The sequence below is a fragment of the Passer montanus genome, unplaced genomic scaffold (assembly GCF_014805655.1).
Source record: "Passer montanus isolate IOZ18808 unplaced genomic scaffold, ASM1480565v1 scaffold54, whole genome shotgun sequence".
Lineage (NCBI taxonomy): Eukaryota > Metazoa > Chordata > Aves > Passeriformes > Passeridae > Passer > Passer montanus.
This window is the reverse complement of record NW_024370374.1, coordinates 2,040,843-2,058,901: the sequence shown is the minus strand read 5'-3', so window position 1 is coordinate 2,058,901 and position 18,059 is coordinate 2,040,843. Positions and strand designations below refer to the sequence as shown.

General features: G+C 39.5%; 1 protein-coding gene and 1 long non-coding RNA gene across 3 annotated transcripts in view; both read left to right on the top strand.

The window, feature by feature from the left end:
* GALNT18 (polypeptide N-acetylgalactosaminyltransferase 18) overlaps positions 1–18,059 on the top strand; it is a 211,073-nt gene that overhangs the window by 4,922 nt on the left and 188,092 nt on the right. The window lies entirely within an intron of this gene.
* The window catches only part of LOC120509858, a 28,151-nt gene continuing 19,069 nt past the window's right edge, over positions 8,978–18,059 (top strand). The window contains exon 1 of the long non-coding RNA XR_005629353.1: positions 8,978–9,201. This is a non-coding gene — a long non-coding RNA (uncharacterized LOC120509858). The remainder of the gene's footprint in view (positions 9,202–18,059) is intronic.

Sequence of the window (18,059 nt, the reverse complement as noted above, 5' to 3'; positions counted from 1 at the left end):
AACTAGGTCAACCCATATTCTTAATTTTAGCCTGGGAAAAATTTGAGTAAGTAAAGGTCGTGTTTCTTATCTACCCTTTATTTCTTGACCTCAAACGCAAAGAAGGATGTCCTCTGTCTTTTGCAGCCTGGCTAACTAACTCTAGCTGGGTTCCATAAAGTCAGTTCACTAGGATTCAAATGGCCACTCCACCATGTCTGTTACTCCTGAGGTACTTCCCTTTTGGGAATAATTAATGACTAAATCCCCTCAGTTTATTTCCCTCAAGCTCAAAAGCAATTAGGCATGTTTATCACTCGTTGCAGCATATTTATTCTACTAAGAAACAAATGAGCACCAGGCAGCAACCCTGGGAACACTCAGCTCTTGCTCCACTGCAGAGGGCTCTGTATTCCCTGTCTCTCTACAGGCACAGAGATCTGCTGTCCCAATGCAGTTAATTGCAATGGAAGCAACTGCTTGCATATGCAAGTGAGACAGGATTAATCCCATTATTTTTCCTCTTTAGACTGTGACTTCTCAAGTCATTCTAGATGGCTGCATGTCAGTGCAGATTAATTGGGATTTAACTTTCATGTTCTTCCATGTTTAGGGATGAGCACACTAAAGAAACCTTAATATAGTTATTTCAACTGGAAGACTTAATTTGCTGTAAATTTTCAAGCAACACTGGAGATGTAGGTATTTCAAGAACAAGCTATTGAAGACTTAATGTTGTTGATTCTGTTGACTACACCTAGATAATTATTACTATTATTAAAATTAACTTTTTTGTGCTTTGAATATCTTTAGCTCCCTTCTAATTATATTTTTGCCAGTCCTTCCACTGAGGATTTATGTCACTCGATGCAGTAGGCAAAACTGAGGAGTTTGGCCTTATTAAAGTAACTGGATTTCATTGCTGGATATTGAATGATTGTTTTCTTCAGAATAAGGTTTATTTTTTAAAATTTATTTTCCATTTTCCTGATTGTCTTCTAGATTGCTCTGTTTCTTCAGGTTTATACAATGGGAATGGCATGGCAGATTTGAGATTGTTTCTTTTGACATAAACTGGGAAAGTTTTGGCCACAGAGTAAGAGTTTATGATAGCTTTGTAGTTGGGAAGGGAATTGACCTGGAATCTGTTTCCTTCAATCATGACAATTTCTGTAGTTCACATGAATGAAGTCTTCAACAGAAGGTTAAAAAATTAATCAGGAGCAGAGCTGTGACTTCCATGCCCTCCAAAAATTCCATCACTGCTTAGCTAGAAAAGTTTGCCTTTTTCTTTGAAAAAGATCATTTTTGTTGACATTTGTTATCTCTGCATGGTGGCACGGCCTTTGTGGAAGGAGGGGGTTTTTAGTGCAGTGTTTGAGCAGAGGATGTATGGGCTGAGCAGGGATGGAGAAAGCTGTTCTGCTTCAGGTTCTGCGCTCAGTGCTTCATTTGTGCCACTCTGGTGTCACTTTGGGCTGTGTTGCTCAGGTTGGCACGAGCAGCCTGCAGCTGTGCAGGGGTTCCAGCTGAGGTCTTTCCTGCCAGCTTGTTATGCCCACTTCAGTACTAATGAGTGATTTTATCTGTATGACCAAAGTAGAGGTAAATACCTCTGAAAAGAAACATAAAGCAAGACGTACACCCAGCTGCTGGGAATTGTGTGTAATGTGTGAGATCAGCTTGGTGCTGGACTCTCGCTCTCTATGGCATCACATAAGGTAGTTTTTGCCTGTCTCCACCTAACATTGCTCTCCTGCCTGTGACAAGACACAGAAGCAGTTTACTTTAATGCTGCCTTCAACAGAAAGGTCTTGTCATCAATGTTACACTGTAAAAGTGTACATAAGTGTGGGGAGTGCTGCTGTTATCTATCTGAATGTTAGACATGATGTATAAAGAAAATCTATGGTGATTTAAAAAAGCAAATATTGGGCTCAAATCTTGAGACAGCGGTGGCAGTTTGAAGATGGCTTAGCTGCCTCTTGAGGGTCCTTTTCTGTCTTTGGAACAGCCCAGGAACTTGATTATCAGCTGTTAATACATTATGGAATGCAAAAAGGGACACAATGGGACATGAATCCTCTGTCTCTGGTTAATGGCTGTCCTCATTACATGCAGCCATAAGATTATGTTGTCATCCACACTCGGCCTGGACATTGGAGACTGGGCTCTGCGGTGTCTTGGGATTGTCCCTGAGTCCAGAGCAGTGAGGTGATTTACTGGCCCACAATTAACAAAATTAATGACATTTAATTTCTGACTAATGCAAAAGTGACAACTAACTTCATATTGTGAAAACTAACTTCATTCCTCTGAGGCAAATCCCTTTTTATTGATCTGCTATATTATTTACCATTTAACTGTCTCCAGAAGTATCTTTCTGTGCTGCCCTTGGCCTTGCAGTGCTAGCTCTACAGCCTCTTTAGAAACTTTTGGGCTCCTTCCTTTTAGGAACTTGATAAACGGCTTACTAACAACCTGTTGGATTAGTGTGGACAGATACTCTGCATAGACACTGAAATTCTCAGGTACATGAAGCTTAATGCTTTGACTTCATTGTGCTCTTATATATACCTAAATCTATTCTATGTTTGCGCAATGCAAATGTATTCTCTGTGAAACAACATTTTGTTTCTGTTTTCTACACAGTTTTTCTCTGCTCAACTGGTGTTTTGTACTTAAGGTTCTGTTTTTAACATGATATCCTCAGTTTTCTGAGGGAAAGGCAGGGATGTTCAGGAGCTGAAACCCTGATTGTTATTACAGTTCTGCAGCATCTCCTTTGCTTGGCTTTGAAAATTAACAAATGAGAATATTCTGATTTCTGTTTTAGAATACGAAGATAGAAGATCCAAGCTGCTACTTTGAAGTTCTCTGTCTTTAAAATGCCAACGTCTCTTTTCAAGTCTGTGAGGGATTCTTGTTATATTTGCTGCTTCAGTTGTGTTTTAAACACATGAGCTGTTAAAAATGTATTATTTCTATGACAACAACGCTGTGGCAGCTGGCAGGAATCCCATCTGTTCTCTGCTCAGTGCCATATGAATGTGTTGTGGAAGCCCTGACTCGGAGCCTTCATCCCTATGGATAAGGTCTGCAGGAGCAGGGCAGATGAGGGGGATAGAGAGAGCTGCTGTGGCCCCACTTTTACAGACTGTTGGTGGCAGATTTGACTGCTGGAGTTGCTCAGAAGAATCAGACACAAGGTCCCTTCTTCCCCCAGGAAGAGGCCAGGGAGTGTGTGAGTGCTGCAGTAGCCAGATGTTGAGGTGTGCTGCAGTAGCCACATCTGTTGTCCAGAGACATAAATTTGAGGCTGACATCAACCCTGAAGTATGAGCTTAGATAGCTCTCCCAACATGCAGGTTTTAATTAGCCCATTTTAAATACCACACGACTGCCTAAATCTCTGCTTGTATGCTGAAAATTCAGGAGCTCAGTGATCTTTTATTAGTAATGTCAGTAGGGGTATGGAAATCCTGTTGTGGTTTTGGTTTTGACATTTCCTATCTCCTAAATCAAGCCCCATATTTTAAATGTGAATGTTTGAATTTTCCTTTTATTAGAGCTGTCACAGGTGATCTCTGAGAAAATAGGATTTCTATAAGCAGCTTTCTGAAGAGTATAAGAAAAAGATAGTGTTTCTGTGGGTTTTTTTCTTCATAGATAAATGATCATTCCAGCCTTCATTTTAGGGAGATAATACAGATTTTTAGACTGTACTTGATCATATATAATCTGAATCTAGCTAAAGATCTCTTTCACGAGTCATCCAACTAATGCAGAGAATTACCTGTCCCTGCTTTCATGGTGGATTCCAATTGCTTTGAAGCTTTTCTTTTTGTATCAAGTCATGACTTGCCAGAGGCTTTGCAAGAAGATTTGGCATGCTGGAGGTAAAAGTAAAACTTGTCAGAAAAACTTTGCAAGCACTGCAGACTCCGTGAGCCTGTACTCATCCATTACAGGATTATCATTGCATTGAAATTATGATTGGAGAAAACATCTTCTGGGATTTCTCTGTGCACAGAATAAAAAGGGCTTGCAGAACTGGGCACAGAACCATTTTAAAAATAACTTTGTTCTGTGTATGTGTCTTGTTCTGTGTATTTGTCTTTCTCTGAGGTATTTGTAATTTTACCAGCTGTATATCAAATGATCATCTTTCCCTCTCCTACTTGTGCTAACAAGAATATTTTAAGTTGCTCAAGTGAAGGGTGTGGGAGTAGTATGCTGTAATTTCTGTGGAATTTCTGATTAGAAGATGTGTTCACATTTAACAGTTTGGAGGGCAGGGAGGGTCAAGGAGGAGAAAAGTACAGCAAAAGCAATAGGCTGCACAAGAATACCTGAATGTTTCATAATTTTTTAGTTGATATGAAATTGCAGTTATTGAGTGGAAACTCTGGATTCTCCACTGGTTTTATTGAAAGTGGTGTACTGAGTTTCCATGGAGTAGAAAGAAGCAATGCACCATTTTTGATTCTCTTCTGAAAGCCTTTTGCTTGCCTGCTGCTCTCAAAACCAATTTCACATCTAGTAGATTGCTACAAATACTTGCTTGTTAATTAACCCCAAATCTTCAAAAATCGAAGACTTAAATCTATTTGCTTCGGTTTATATGGCTGTTATAAAACATGTGTATCACCTTTAATGAAGTAAGAATTTTTTTTTTTTTTGCATACAGCCAGACTATCATAAGCAAAATACTGGGCCTGGAACCAAAATTGTGATGCTATTGGTCTCCAATATTATAATTGTGTGCTGTTGTTTTGATCCTGCTTTTTCGGAGTTAGAACTCTCTGACTTTACACCATGATGTCAGCCATAAAGGATTATGACATCTTTAAACTTAGATGTAACAGAATGAGGTATTTCAGGCTTCTGTGTAGCTATGTTTTCACGTGGCTGTAAAGCTGTGCAAATTTTAAATGAATGTAAAGCTGTTAGACATAAACCAAACAAACCAGCAACAGAAAAACCCAAACACAAGTTCCAGAGGGATGTGTAAACTTGTACACAATGCCAAGATCGCCAGTGAATTTAGGCACTGAAAGCAGCAAGACCAGAAAAAGCTGTAACAAAATTACAACAGAAGACTTATGTTAGGGTACATATCATTCCCACTTGCTCCCATTGTAACAGGAATGCTTTTGGTATAGAAATATTTAAATCTCATTGGTTCATTGTTATACTTCCTATAAGTGCAATTCTATCAACACACATGAGTTTTCAGCACAGCTTATGTCTTTCTTACATAAAAAGACATAAAATTTGTTTAAAGCACCTTCACAGTGCTGATTCTGTTACTCTCATTTAAGTCCTGAGACAAAATTTTGCATGCAAATGAATATGAAAATACTAAATATGTAAAATACTTTCTATATGATATCTCTCCCTAAAAATATGGTTGAGCTAAGGGTCCATATGTCTTGTCTGGAAGGTAGGAAGGGGCTTCACCGTTGCCTGACAGGGGCTTACGTGGAAGAGTTTGTGAATGGTGGTGCAAGCACCAAAGCAAGAGCTGGGTGAGAGCACATGGGGGTGTGTTTGCAAAATACCTGAGCGTGGCAGCAGCAGGAGTAGGTTCCTGCAGAGGATGGAAGTATTGCCAGAAGAGTGCTGGAATCAGGTTCTCAGACAGCTGTCAGTGCTGTCTGCAGTAACTGAGTCATAGCTGGTGGCTGGGCTGATCCCTGCCCATTTTGCCTTTTTTCCTGGATGACTGCAGATGCAGGTATAGTACTGGGCCCCAGAGGGAATGGGGAGTCACAGCACTGATTTCTTGTTCAAAGAAGGAAGTAGAGGTGAAGCTTTTTATGTGGGCATTGCCAGCTCTAGAGGGTAGGTTTTTAATTGCTCAGCCCTGGATTCTTTTTTTCTTAATTAAGCTGCTCTTGGAGAATTTCTAAATTTATGACAGGATAAAATTCCTTGTTATGAGGAAACCTGGAGATTTGAAAACACGTGGAGGAAATTCAGTGTTGTAATGTGGGAAACATTCCTCAGCTCCTTGCAGTAACAACTTGTCAATATATTTTTGTCTGCTTGACAATATGTAGGAAATGCCTTTGATTTTGTAAAATTGCTTGTAATTTCTTAACATTTCTTTTGATTCTATTGATTAAAGCTTTTCTGCCTGCCTAGAGACGTTAAATAGCAAACCATCTGCTAAAAGTGAACTGGCAACATTCCTGAAAATTAACATTAAAAAAACAAGCTTAGTCTAAATATATTTCAAAGACTGTTTCCAAAGACTGTTTCTATTTGTGTTCTGAGATGAGGAGGAAAACAAAAGCTTCTCTTATAATCTGGCAAAAGATTGCAATACCTGGTGAAATACCAGTATTGTCTTCACACTGTGGGGAGAGAGATGGCAAAAAAGCAGAGAGGTAGGAGGAGATGTGATGCAAAAGTGTAATTACAAACACTATCCTAAGTGGCTCTGTGTTCACCACCTGTTTCCCTTTTCCAGGGATTGATGGATAAGCAGCCACTCAGCCCAAAGCACCCTGTGTGTGCCTGTCAGCAGGGAAATAAATACCCTAAGTGCAGTCATTAACTCCATGGGTTAAGTGTAGGTTACAGAGTAATCCCCATGCCCCAAGTTTTGCTAAAATAGTGAAGTGATAAATACAGAACTGGGGTGATCATGGAGAGTGATTTTTTTTTGGATTATGCTGAGTTCTACTCACCAGTGATTTTTCTGATCACTGTTTTTTACAAAGATCCTTGTGTGAGCAGCTTTTGGCTGAGTGGCTGTTCTGAAGTTCAGAATAGAATGCTTGCAGGAGCAAGAGCTCTGAGTGTTTGAAGTGTTGGGTCAGCCACAGGGAATGTTTCTTGGCAGGTTAAGACAAAAACCTTGTGCATTTAACCTGGCTTTTGTGGCCAGGTTTTGCCAGGCAAGAATGCCATGTAACTTACCTAAAAATTTTGTTTATCTGTTTAGGGGTAGAAGGAAAAGACAGAAGGAATTATTCAATGTGCTGGCGCAGATTCAGCGGAAGATAATTCTGCGTATTTGCTTCTCCAGCAATTGGATTATCATTTCTAACTGTCCGGTTAAGATCAATTTTAAGTAGTAAAATCATCTCTGAAGGCACTGTATGTTTACACCCTTTCTGTTACTAAAAAAAAAGATACAAGGCTTTTATTTGAAAGTGAGAACATGGAAGTCATGGGAATGACTGTTCTGTCATGAGATTTTTTTCTTTACCTTTAAAACCTTAAGATATTGATAGATGTTAAATTATTTTTAAGACTGCATTCTTCCCACAGAAAGAATGTAACAGAGACCCCCTGGATTGAGTTCTCAGTCAGTGTGATGGCACTCAAAGTCCTTGCTCTCAAATCTTATCCCTGCTGGACTCCCATAAATTGCTGCTGTGGCCATGCTGCAGTAGTTCACAGATCTGAGGCACTGTGGGGCGGGGAGGGAGCAGAATGATCTGTCAGAGCAGTGTGAGAAGCAGGGACTTGCTCTCTCTGTCCCATCTCTGCCCCAGAATTCTGCCCTGGATTACCCACAGGCCACACTGGGTTCATGGAGGGAGGCTCTCCCTTGCCTCACATCTGTGGAGTTGCTTTTGTTCTTACCACCATGTAAGGTCTGGGTCTGAAGCATGAAAAAGGGCAAGGGAAAGAAGAATCAAAGTATTCACTAGCATAAAAGATAAAGTAATTATTATAGGAGTGACATAAATACTGTGTCAAATTCCAGGCAATGGCAAATATTAACCAGCGTGTTCTGTGCTGCCTGTCTGTTTTTCAGCCTTGTGCAGAGCTGGGAGCCAGGCTGTTCTGGTGTGTCAGTGAGTGCCATGGCACTGTCTGGCTGTTTTTACTGGGGACGTGGTGCAGAGAATGGGAGGGGTTTAGCCACAATGGCAGCTTGTGACAGTGAGAGGGATGACAGGAAAAAAAAAAGATTAAACAACAGCGTAGGATGTAGCAGTTTAGCTTTGCTACGTTCAGCTAAGAAAAAAGTGTGATTTTACTTTAAAAAAATACTTTTAATGCATCTGTTTTGCTCTCTGTTCAATGGTTATGCTACACATTTATTGAGTGACTTTGAATTTGCCTTTCTGCTATTTGATGAGAACAGATGTTATTTTCTCCCAACTTCTTGACACCTGTAACTGTCAAAATTCCCTGTGCTCACTTAATTACCATCCAACAAGAAGGATTTATTCAGGCAATTTACCTAGAAGGGCCAATTCAAAACAAGATACCCTTTTCACTGCTATTGAAATAAACTCAAGAAATCCTGTTTATTTCATTCATTGGAATGATTAGCTCTGTCTTTTAGATTAAAAAAATAAAAATGCAATTTTATGAAGTCACATAAGGCAGCAGGAATAACACTGGGACTAGAAAGCCCAACCTGAAGGAATTTACACATTTACATTTCCCATCTTTCAGTTCCAGTATTTTAAGGGGAAGTCTTGCACCCCTCTTAAGTGGAGAAACATAATTTTCCTATAGGTAACTATTGTTATTGATACTTTAGACCTGAGCACGATGTTTTAGCCACATTCCTTTTCCCAGCACTGAGCAGGATGTGTTTTCAAGTCATCTCATGTCTAGCAATGGTTTTTTTTAGCTTGCCTTTGCAGCTCCAAACCCAAAGTGTGAACTGAAATGGATTGCCTAGAGATACGAAGGAGGTTGCAGTCAAGCAATTAGAATTTGGTTGAAAATTTAAATAGTTTAAAGCACTGCAGCAATGCCACATGGCAGAATGTGCTTGAGGCCCAGTGCAGAGCATGGTGACCTTTTCCCCTTTACCAGTTTTCCTCTTTCTTTCTTTTTTTTCTTTTTTTTTTTTCCTCTTAGTTAACTTAATTAATATCTTGTGTTTTCTAGGAGTTTTTCCTGCCCCTCCCATCATTACCCTGATTATTTAAAACTTGAGCACCTGTGTTGTAATAAGTTAGGAGTTTTCAGTTGGTGGACTTTGGGAACTTGCAGATAAAAGTAGTTAGGAAAAGATAAGTTGGGCCGTGGGATGTTTGTTACAAATGTGCAGGGGCTCCTATGCTGCCTATCTCTTTGAAAGAGATTTTTTGAGAACTAAGTGACTGTTGAAAAGGTCTTTGCTAAACTCTGTAAGCAGCCAAATTTCAGGGAGTACTTACAGTGCAAAATAGCATAAGGTGGAATGAAAATTAATTTTTCTCTAGCAACTTGATCCACTTTACTAAAAAGCCACAGAAGGTAAGGTTAGTCTCCTTCTGTTCTTGTTATAACTTGTTTTCCAGAAATGTGGAAGCAGCCAGTTGGCCAACATGCTTCCTTTCTACTTTCTCAAGAATGGCATTCTTTGACTGCCTCAGCCTTGGATCCGTATATGGAATTGTAAGAAGGGCTCCAGGGTCTGCATGCAAGTTATTTCCAGTTGTTCAGTGTGGGCAACTTCTTGAATGCCTTTGTTTGTTGATATATGCATTTTAAATTGGCTCTTGATTGCTGTGACGTGTTTTAGGCACTGCCTCTTACCTGACACAAAAAGTGCAGGCAAATCATTAGTGTGAGTAAAAACCTTAAAATTAGAAATGATGACAAAATGCACAGCTGTCAGAGGAGCAGAATTTCAGTAAAATGTTTTTGAAAAACTTATAAGTCCCATTTCTCTAGGTCTCTTAGATATGTTTTGAAATTTTTTTTTCTGTAAGTTACTTTGAAGCTTCTAGTGCTTAATCTCCTCTAGTGTGTATTCCCTTTCCAAGAAAAAAAGTTAAATTACTTGAGGCATACCTCAGGATTTTCCCACAGGGAACTGGAGGTAAAACACCAGCTAATAGAAATTCTGAGGAATTCACACAATACATTTTAGTCATTATGTAATTGCTTAAAATTATTACCAGTAATGTTGGCATTAAAAAGAGGAATCAGATGCCTGCTGGGTTATCTCATAAGCTTTCTGTTTTTTATTTCTGAATCTGAACTATTAAGAAAGTAATCTGTCTACCTTTCTAGTAGCTTTGGAACCTAGCAGTCAAATAATCGAAGGTTAAAAATCTTGGAAATAACTATATCCATGTAAGTCTCCTCCAGCTAATAGAGGGTGACACTGTAGGCACTCTCTTGTGCCAGTTGAAAAGCTGCATTTATGAATATTCACTGTCAGACAATGTGCATGTAAAAGAACACTCACCTGTTCCCAGTAATTTCCTGAACATTGTAAAATTTTCAAAAGTGCTTGCATTAACCCCAGAACTAAGTCTAAAGGAAAAGTGGCATTATCTGCTCTTGTTCTCAGTGATCTGATTTATTTAATAATGTCTTTCCTAAGCTTTTGGGAAGAATTTCTGAGCAGAAATGGGACTATTCGTTCTACTAAGATGACTGCCAGGTCCTGGTCTGTACTGCAGCGTGTTTCCTTTTCCATCATCTAAACTGAATTGTGATTGCAGATGGATGAGAAACTGGGACACAGCAAAATTAGCAGCAGTATTAGTAAATGAGACAGAAAGTGTACTTTGCTATTTCCAGCTATTGTGCAGAAGATCATCTGAGCTGGCTGTCCATTTGCTCAGCTTGATGGGATCACGTGCGCTTCCAGAGACTGTGAGTAGGAAATAGAGTGGCTGCTGGAATTCAGCATCTCTGGGAATGGGACAGTGAAACGTGAAGAGGGGTCTTCACCACTCCAGTCTTAATTTCAGGAGCCAGCTGTCCCATTTGCAAGGACCAGAGAATGTAAAACTAAGTGAAAACTAGATGGAAACTTGCCAGGTTGCATGTGTGCACTTGCAGAGCTTGGGAGCCTGTCAGTGGGAAGGGCTGAGCTTTTGACACCTCTTGGGCTTTTTTATTTCAAGCTTGGCAATGTCAAAACATACACCATCCCAGTGGGACAGATAAAGTTTTCAATGTTTTCAATGTTTGAGGAGGATAATGTCTGTCAGTATCTGAAGATTCTTCCTGTTTGCTCAGCATGTGTGGTATCCTCCTATAAGAAATTAGCATTTTACTGCAGAGGGTGATGGTTCTGCGTCCTTCAGAGCACTGACTTCACCACTTCAGTTAGCCTGTTGATTTTTACATAATCATTTGCCCTTCTGGAGGAGCCTGAACTTGAAAACAAATTGTCAGTAAAGGTCTTTGCCACTGAGAAGCAGGAGGTAAGAATGTCAGTAAGGTCTGCTGATGGCCAAGCTGCAGTTAAGAATTTTGGTGAACTATTCCCTGACAACTGTGTTTTCTAGTTATTCTTAAACTAAAGGCAGATTTCCAAGACATGATATTCTCAGTGTAGTGAGCACTGGCTTCACTCTGTATTAAGGTGCAGATAGGTCCCTGAGCCCGTCTGTAGGGAATTGCAGAAAGCTCTCCCAGATTTCCATTTGGGCCTCCACAGCCATTGGAGCAGGATCATTATTGCTAAAGGGATATCAGTTACAGGAAAGGTGAGTGTCTGCTGGAAACCTGCCTGTTGGAATAGCTGGGATCCAGAGTAGTTCTTTCAGTGAATGGTGCTGCCTCCTTTGGATATTACTGGTGGCTGTTCTCCCTGAAGGTGGGGATGATTTTTCTTCCATTCAGGCACAGGTGACACCTTGAACTTGCTGAGCTCATTAATATCCCTAAACAAAACAAAAGCTTCAGTGTTTACTGCTCTAGAAGGAGGCTTGTCAAATTCAATCAGTCATTATATTTACATGGCAAGTAGTTTTTGGGAAATACCATAATCAGCCTGTGTATGAATGTTTTTCTGAAACAAAGCACAGAAACTTAACACTGTTTGGGACCCTTTGCAATAAATAGAATGGCTAAAAGAGTGTTTGCAGCAGGAAGATAAATGTTGTTACATTTTTAATAAGTGTGTTTTTTTTTCTTCCATAATGGAAATTCTTTTGCTGTTTTTGTTGGGAATCTTCTTTGTCAGAGGACATATTTATCTCCTCTTGTTAAGGCTCAATTTATATGCTAACTGCTTTGGTAAAATGCCAGCTGACCTTGTGACAATTTTGTACACATTGGGACTGGGGCCCTTGTGGTGTTTGTTTCTGTCACTAGTTTGGATGCAATTCCTTTTCTTGCTTTGCACTGCACAGGAAATACTACCTTATAATTTACATTTGTAGAGAAGAAATAAAGACGTGCAAAGAAGGCACTGTGTTTCTTTTTGGGAACAGATTTTTATGGTGCAGGTGTAGTTCCAACCCCCCTTTTTAAAATTGTGTGGTATTTCAGGGTGGCAGAGCAGGCACATTTGCAGGGTTACCATGTCCAGTTCAGGAAGAAAAAAAAAAAAAAGAAAGAAAAGAAAAGCACAGTTTGACCTAACAAGGGAAATTCTGATAGTCCATCAGTTGTGGTTCTGTCAGCTCTGTACCTTATATTATCTTGGCAAAATTTCAGCTGGCAGGCTTTTGTAGAGTTCTGGGCTGTCTTGACTATGACTGAAATTTGTAAAAAAATCTTATTTGATGACTACAGCATGGTTTCTTTGTAAAGCATGTATTTTCTGTGGTTTTCTGTAATGTAATTTAGTGCTGTAACAAATATTTTATTCCTTGTTAGGAGAACTTTCCCCAAATGAAGTTTGAAAATTTACTGTAGAGGCAACAAAGCCATTAGGAGCTGTAGCAGTGCTATACAAAAACAAGAATTCCTGTCCACTGTGGTGAACCAATACTTTCACAGTTAAACCCATTTTAATTCATTGTCTTAGTAAGAGCTGCCTAGCAGCTTATTGATGAGAAGCCAATTGTTTTTCTTTTAAAATTTCACTTTCATGAAATTCTTTACACATGGATTACAAAAAACCCTCAAACAACAAAACCAAACCACAACCCTCAAACCAATGTAATCGCTTAAATCTTTCTGTAGAAGAACAATAAAGACAATTCTGCTAGGTGACTAAGGATATTTTGTGAATTACTACAAGCTTTAAACACAACACTGTAAGGAACTACAGTTTAGAAATTCTCAAGTTTAGCATTAATTTGATAGAGTAATGACAGATATGAGGGATATAAATAGAAATTCTTGTATGTGAATACGAAACCTCTGAAACCCCAAATTTGCCAATTTTTAAAGGAATATCTGATCTTAATGTATGTTATTGATTGGTTTTTCAACCCAGAAGCTCTGTTTAATTATTAATACATCTCTCTCCAAGAATCTCCAGTTTCTAATGTGTGTTTAAAAGCAAAACCTGTTCCCTGCCTCTGAAAGCCCTGAAACCCTGGCCCTTGTGCCTTTGCCTGAATAAGCTGGTGTTTACTCAGAGCTGCAGCACAGCCTATAGAAGAGCTGAGTTGCCATTTACTCTGTTAATATCTTAATTCCATTCAGCTTGTGTAAATGGCCTCAGTGCCATGAACACTCTCCTTCTAATGGAATGTTTCGAGCTATTGATTCCTGGGCTGACTTTATTGCATGCCTTAAGGTACAAACCAAGTTGGAGGCCAGCTCTTTGTTCTGCAGGTTTCCTCCAGAAGTGCTTCTGTACAGCTCAGAAAAAGGATTCCAAGGCAAGTTGCCTACCTCTGAGTTTCACTGAGTTTTGGGTGCTCAGCAACTTTAATCAAAAGGCTTTACTGAGACAGGAGTTTAATTAATGGAAATGCACATTTTGTACCTCCATTTCCTCTTCCACACATAGGTTTTCCCATAATGACTCTTCAGAATAGAAGCATCCAAGATTTGCATGTTTGATTTTTCTGATTTTGAGAATATATGCTACTTTAGATTAAGCTCCCAATTGCCTTCTAAAAGTTACTTAATTATTTTTTTTCCCTTATCTTGGAGCTGGAAAATTTCCAGACAAAATATTATATTTTCTGAATTGCATAGTACTTGACTTTTTTCTTAATCCTGATGACTCCTGCAATCCAACTGGCTTGATCTGTAAAGCCACAGTCAGCATGAGTGACACTGGGATAATCTGCTTCACTATGCATTTTGATAGAAATTAATTCCACCATGACCCTGTTGTTTTTCCAGACCAGTCTGTAGCCTGTTCCTTGACCAATTTTTGAAAACGATGGCTGGAGCAGTTACTGTTGAGTTTTTACGGGTACAGAAACGTCCAAGTGGTTTATTCTGTATATTCCAGACTGTTATGAATGTTACTGTTTTCTTCTTACAGGCTTTTTTTTTGTTTGTTTGTGGGCTTTTTTTTTTTCCCCCTCAGTCATATAGGAGTAAGAAAATGTGTGTGCAGAACATTAAAATTTATTATGGCAGTCCAATTGATGAGTTCACCTTATCCCTGTGTGCCAGTTAAGATGGAGAGGGCAAATGTTAGTTATTCACCTTGGGAAAAATACACTTATTCCCTTGCAAAAAAAGTCCAAGGTAAACTTTGAAAAACATTTTTATGAAATAACCATTTTGAGAGAGAATTTCAGTGCAGCTTTTCTATATCTTTATTTACTTGTGCAGCTGAGAGGAAGAAGGGGGAAACAAAACCCGCCACAAATGTATTTGTACAACAAAACAGAGAAAAACATACTAGAAGCTTGCTTTCTTCCTGGTACATTTACTGATTCAGTAGTTTTACTGTGATAACTTTCAGAATTTTGCCTGAGGTTTTTCAGTTGATCGCAACTTGAGGGAAAAAACAAACCCACACCAAATGCACAAACATGGCCAAGAGTTTGCTCTCTCTGACTTGTCGAAGGGCAGGATTTATTTTAAAAGGCACGCTTAGCCTGGAGTTGACTTCTGAATTGAACTTCTGCCTCCTATGCATGTGGCAGGGTTGTTGTTTGTAGATGGGGAGCAGTGCTTGGAGCAGTGGTCTGGGCATGACGTGCATTTCACATTTCCCCCTTTATTACTTGTGCATGAGGTTCATGAGGATTTGCTGTTGCAGGCAAATGTTGAATTAAGATCATCAGCAATTAAACAGAGTAATTATCTCAATTTCTACATCTTACGGTGTGTCCAGAAAGAGGGAGGACAAGGAAGTCTCAGTGTTGCAGAGGGTCTCCTGTTCCTCTGTTGTCTTGTACATTTCTTCCCAGAAGTTTCTGTGAGACTGAGAACTGTCTTAGAGCAAATTTTTGTAATAATACTCCAGTGACAATTAAATGTACTTGGGTCTCTTGCTAATTCCTTGTGCAAGTCCGCTGAATGCTATCCTAAGTGGTTTGATTTTGCATGAAAACATAGAAAATGAGGAAAAGTAATAAAAATTTTACAGAAATCATTTACTGTTTTCAAAGAAAAAAGAAAAACCAAGAGCTTAATTTTTCAAGGAAGTGTATTCTTAAACTTAACTGTTTAAATTAATTCTGATATCATTTGGTTGGGAGTTTGGGTGACTTTGTGCCTCACCAACATTTGAATATTTTGCTTCCCTTGTGTAGCTATCTTGCATGATAATTTTAAATTGCTTATTTTAAATCAGTGCTTTACAGGAACTCTTCTGAAACAGCAGCAGGTCTTTCTTCTGCAGAATGACAAAGAGCAGGAGCATGAACAAAGTGCATACTTTCAATAAAGATATTCATAGTTCTAGTGTGAGCTCTGCTTTTCTTCTTCCTGTTCAGAGATGCCTGTGTTGGTAATGAAAAAGGACTCTGCACTTTATGTAATTGTTTTGCCTTAAATCTTGAGCAACACTCTGGTTTTCACTCTTCTAGTGTGAGCTCTGCTTATCTTCTTCCTGCTCAGAGATGCCTGTGTTCGTAATGAAAAAAAGACTCTGCACTTCATGTAATTGTTTTGCCTTAAATCTTGAGCAACACTCTGGTTTTCACTTCCTTTCCCTATTGTGACCATTATAGAGAATGGGAGAGGGATTTGCCTGATGGAAAGTTTGTGTCAAGGCTCCCTGTAAAGGAAGAGGCTCTACTCAGCCCAGTCTAGATAATTTATTTTTATTTCTCCCTTGAGGCACCTGCCTCTCTCCACAAACACTAGAGGGGCTGAAGCTTAATAACCCACATGCAGGTCCCTGCTGTAAAAGGAGCTTAAGCTGACTCATCCACATGCAGATATCCACCCTGTAAGTATTTACAGTCAGATGTGATCAGCCCCACTTTAAAGGTTTGTCAGTCTAAATCTCTTGAAATCAGTAGAGTTAACTATGTGAGTGAGGTTGGCCAGTTCTAAGCTATGTCTTTTAGCAAGCAAAAAAGCCTGTTTTTTCTTCTCTGCTAAACCAGTATTTTGTTATTTCATCTTAGACATTAGCTCATCTTATGAGGTGCTGTGGCCCTTTTAGGTTGGCTGTGTCAGCCATATATGAGGTTAAAATATGCTGTTAAAATAAATGCAGTCCCAAGATATTTATCGGTATTTTAGCACGAATAGCACTGTCTGTTGTATTTGTGAATGTATACATAAATACATTGACATCCTGGCTCTTTGTTCTGGTTGCATCTATAATAATCCCTTATTTCACTGGTAGTTAAATCTTCATTGTGTTGCGCATTTTACTTGGGCTGCTCAGGCTCATTTAAATTAAACAGTAGACTTAGGATGTATTGTGCACAGTTGTAGCAATGCTGCAGAATCTCAGTCAGAAACTAATAGATAAGGCAGGAGGCTAGTAAGCAAACAAGGTATTTCTGTGCAGACTGAAGATATTAATTTATATATACAAATTCAGGACATTATTTCTGCTGCCATTTGGGACTTTTGAGTGACATGCCATTATGAGTACTAAAAACCAATTTATAGCAGTGCTTCATTTCTAGCTTTTCCTTTAGGCTGCTGCTTCCACTGGGGACTGGGAATAGGAGACTGGGTTCTTTTGTTTTGTGCAGATTTCAGTGCAGCATCACAGAAATAACACAACATGTGTAAGGCACAAGTTCTGACTTTTTTTCTGTTTTCTTCTTTATCCTGAAGTATTACAGTAGTGCCAGGGTCACCTCAGCGTACCCTGTTACAAGCTTGCAGTTGGGTTACAGCTTATCTTAAAAAAAAACCCCAAAACTTAGTATTATAAAGAATCAGTCATGGACAGGAAGGATTGTTGTGTTTTGTTCTTTCTTGTGGAAGTTACAGGAACAGGAAGGGTTTTGCCTGTGGTGCAGCAGGATCTGCTGCACTTTGTGGCTTGGAGCTGAAGGGCATTTCCCAAACCAAGGGGATAATTTCTCCTGGTCAGGAAATTACGTTCTCTGATATTGTTGGAGAAGTGAAAATGGACAGCCCAAGAGATTGAGACCCTTGGCTTCAGTGGGAAGTGGATGTTGGCTTTTAGGGTACCCTCGGTGCAACTTGGGTGGTTGCCAGCCTTTGTTTGTATAACAGGAAAAGGAAGCCACACACTCTGAAAACAATTTAATTAGACTCGGTTCTCCAGGGCTACTGATCTGATGGCTTTCACAAACACTAAAGGATTTCTTCATTTCATTAAAAAGTGAAGGCAGGGAAATAATAAAAATAGGAGCAAAAAGAATCGTTTCAAATGCTGCCAGATAGAAGGAATTTGTAATGCAAAGATTTTGGAATGTTTTGATTTTTAAAGACTTTATCTTAAATCCAAGATTTGCAAAAAAAATGAAGTATGAACTGTTTCACAGGTAACCTGAACCTCTCTTAAGGTAATTTTAATATTTTGTGTGTCATCCCTTACCCACTGGAGATCCAAAAGAGCATCTGTTCTTAAAGCCAGTGCCATGTGCCAGCATTTGAATATGCATATTGGTTTTTAGGGAGGATAAACCCCCATGAAACAAAGATGAACTAGAAGCAGCTGTGATAGCATAGTTTAACATTCTTTAAATAGTCTCCAGCTCTCTTGAGATCAAGTGAGAAATAAATTTGGGTCTCCATAGCTGAGGATACACCGTGCTCAGTGTATTCGGTACCCGAGGCTGCTCTGTGCCTGGGCTAACCAGACCCACCCTGCTGGGGCTGCCAGGGCCATCCCTGCCCCTGCTCATCCAGCCTTGCCCTGTGCTGTACCAGCCCCTTCACAGCCAGAGTGGGCTTCTCTCTGCTGGCTTTAAATACTCATTCAAATCAGCGCAGTCCAGGAAGGGCAGTTCTGGTAGTTGCAGTGCTAGGCTGCTGTTCAGGGAGCCTGGTCTGAATGCAAGTCTGTGGGTATCTGTGTGCTCCTCATCTGCACACAAAACAACCTGAACTGGCTAATGACA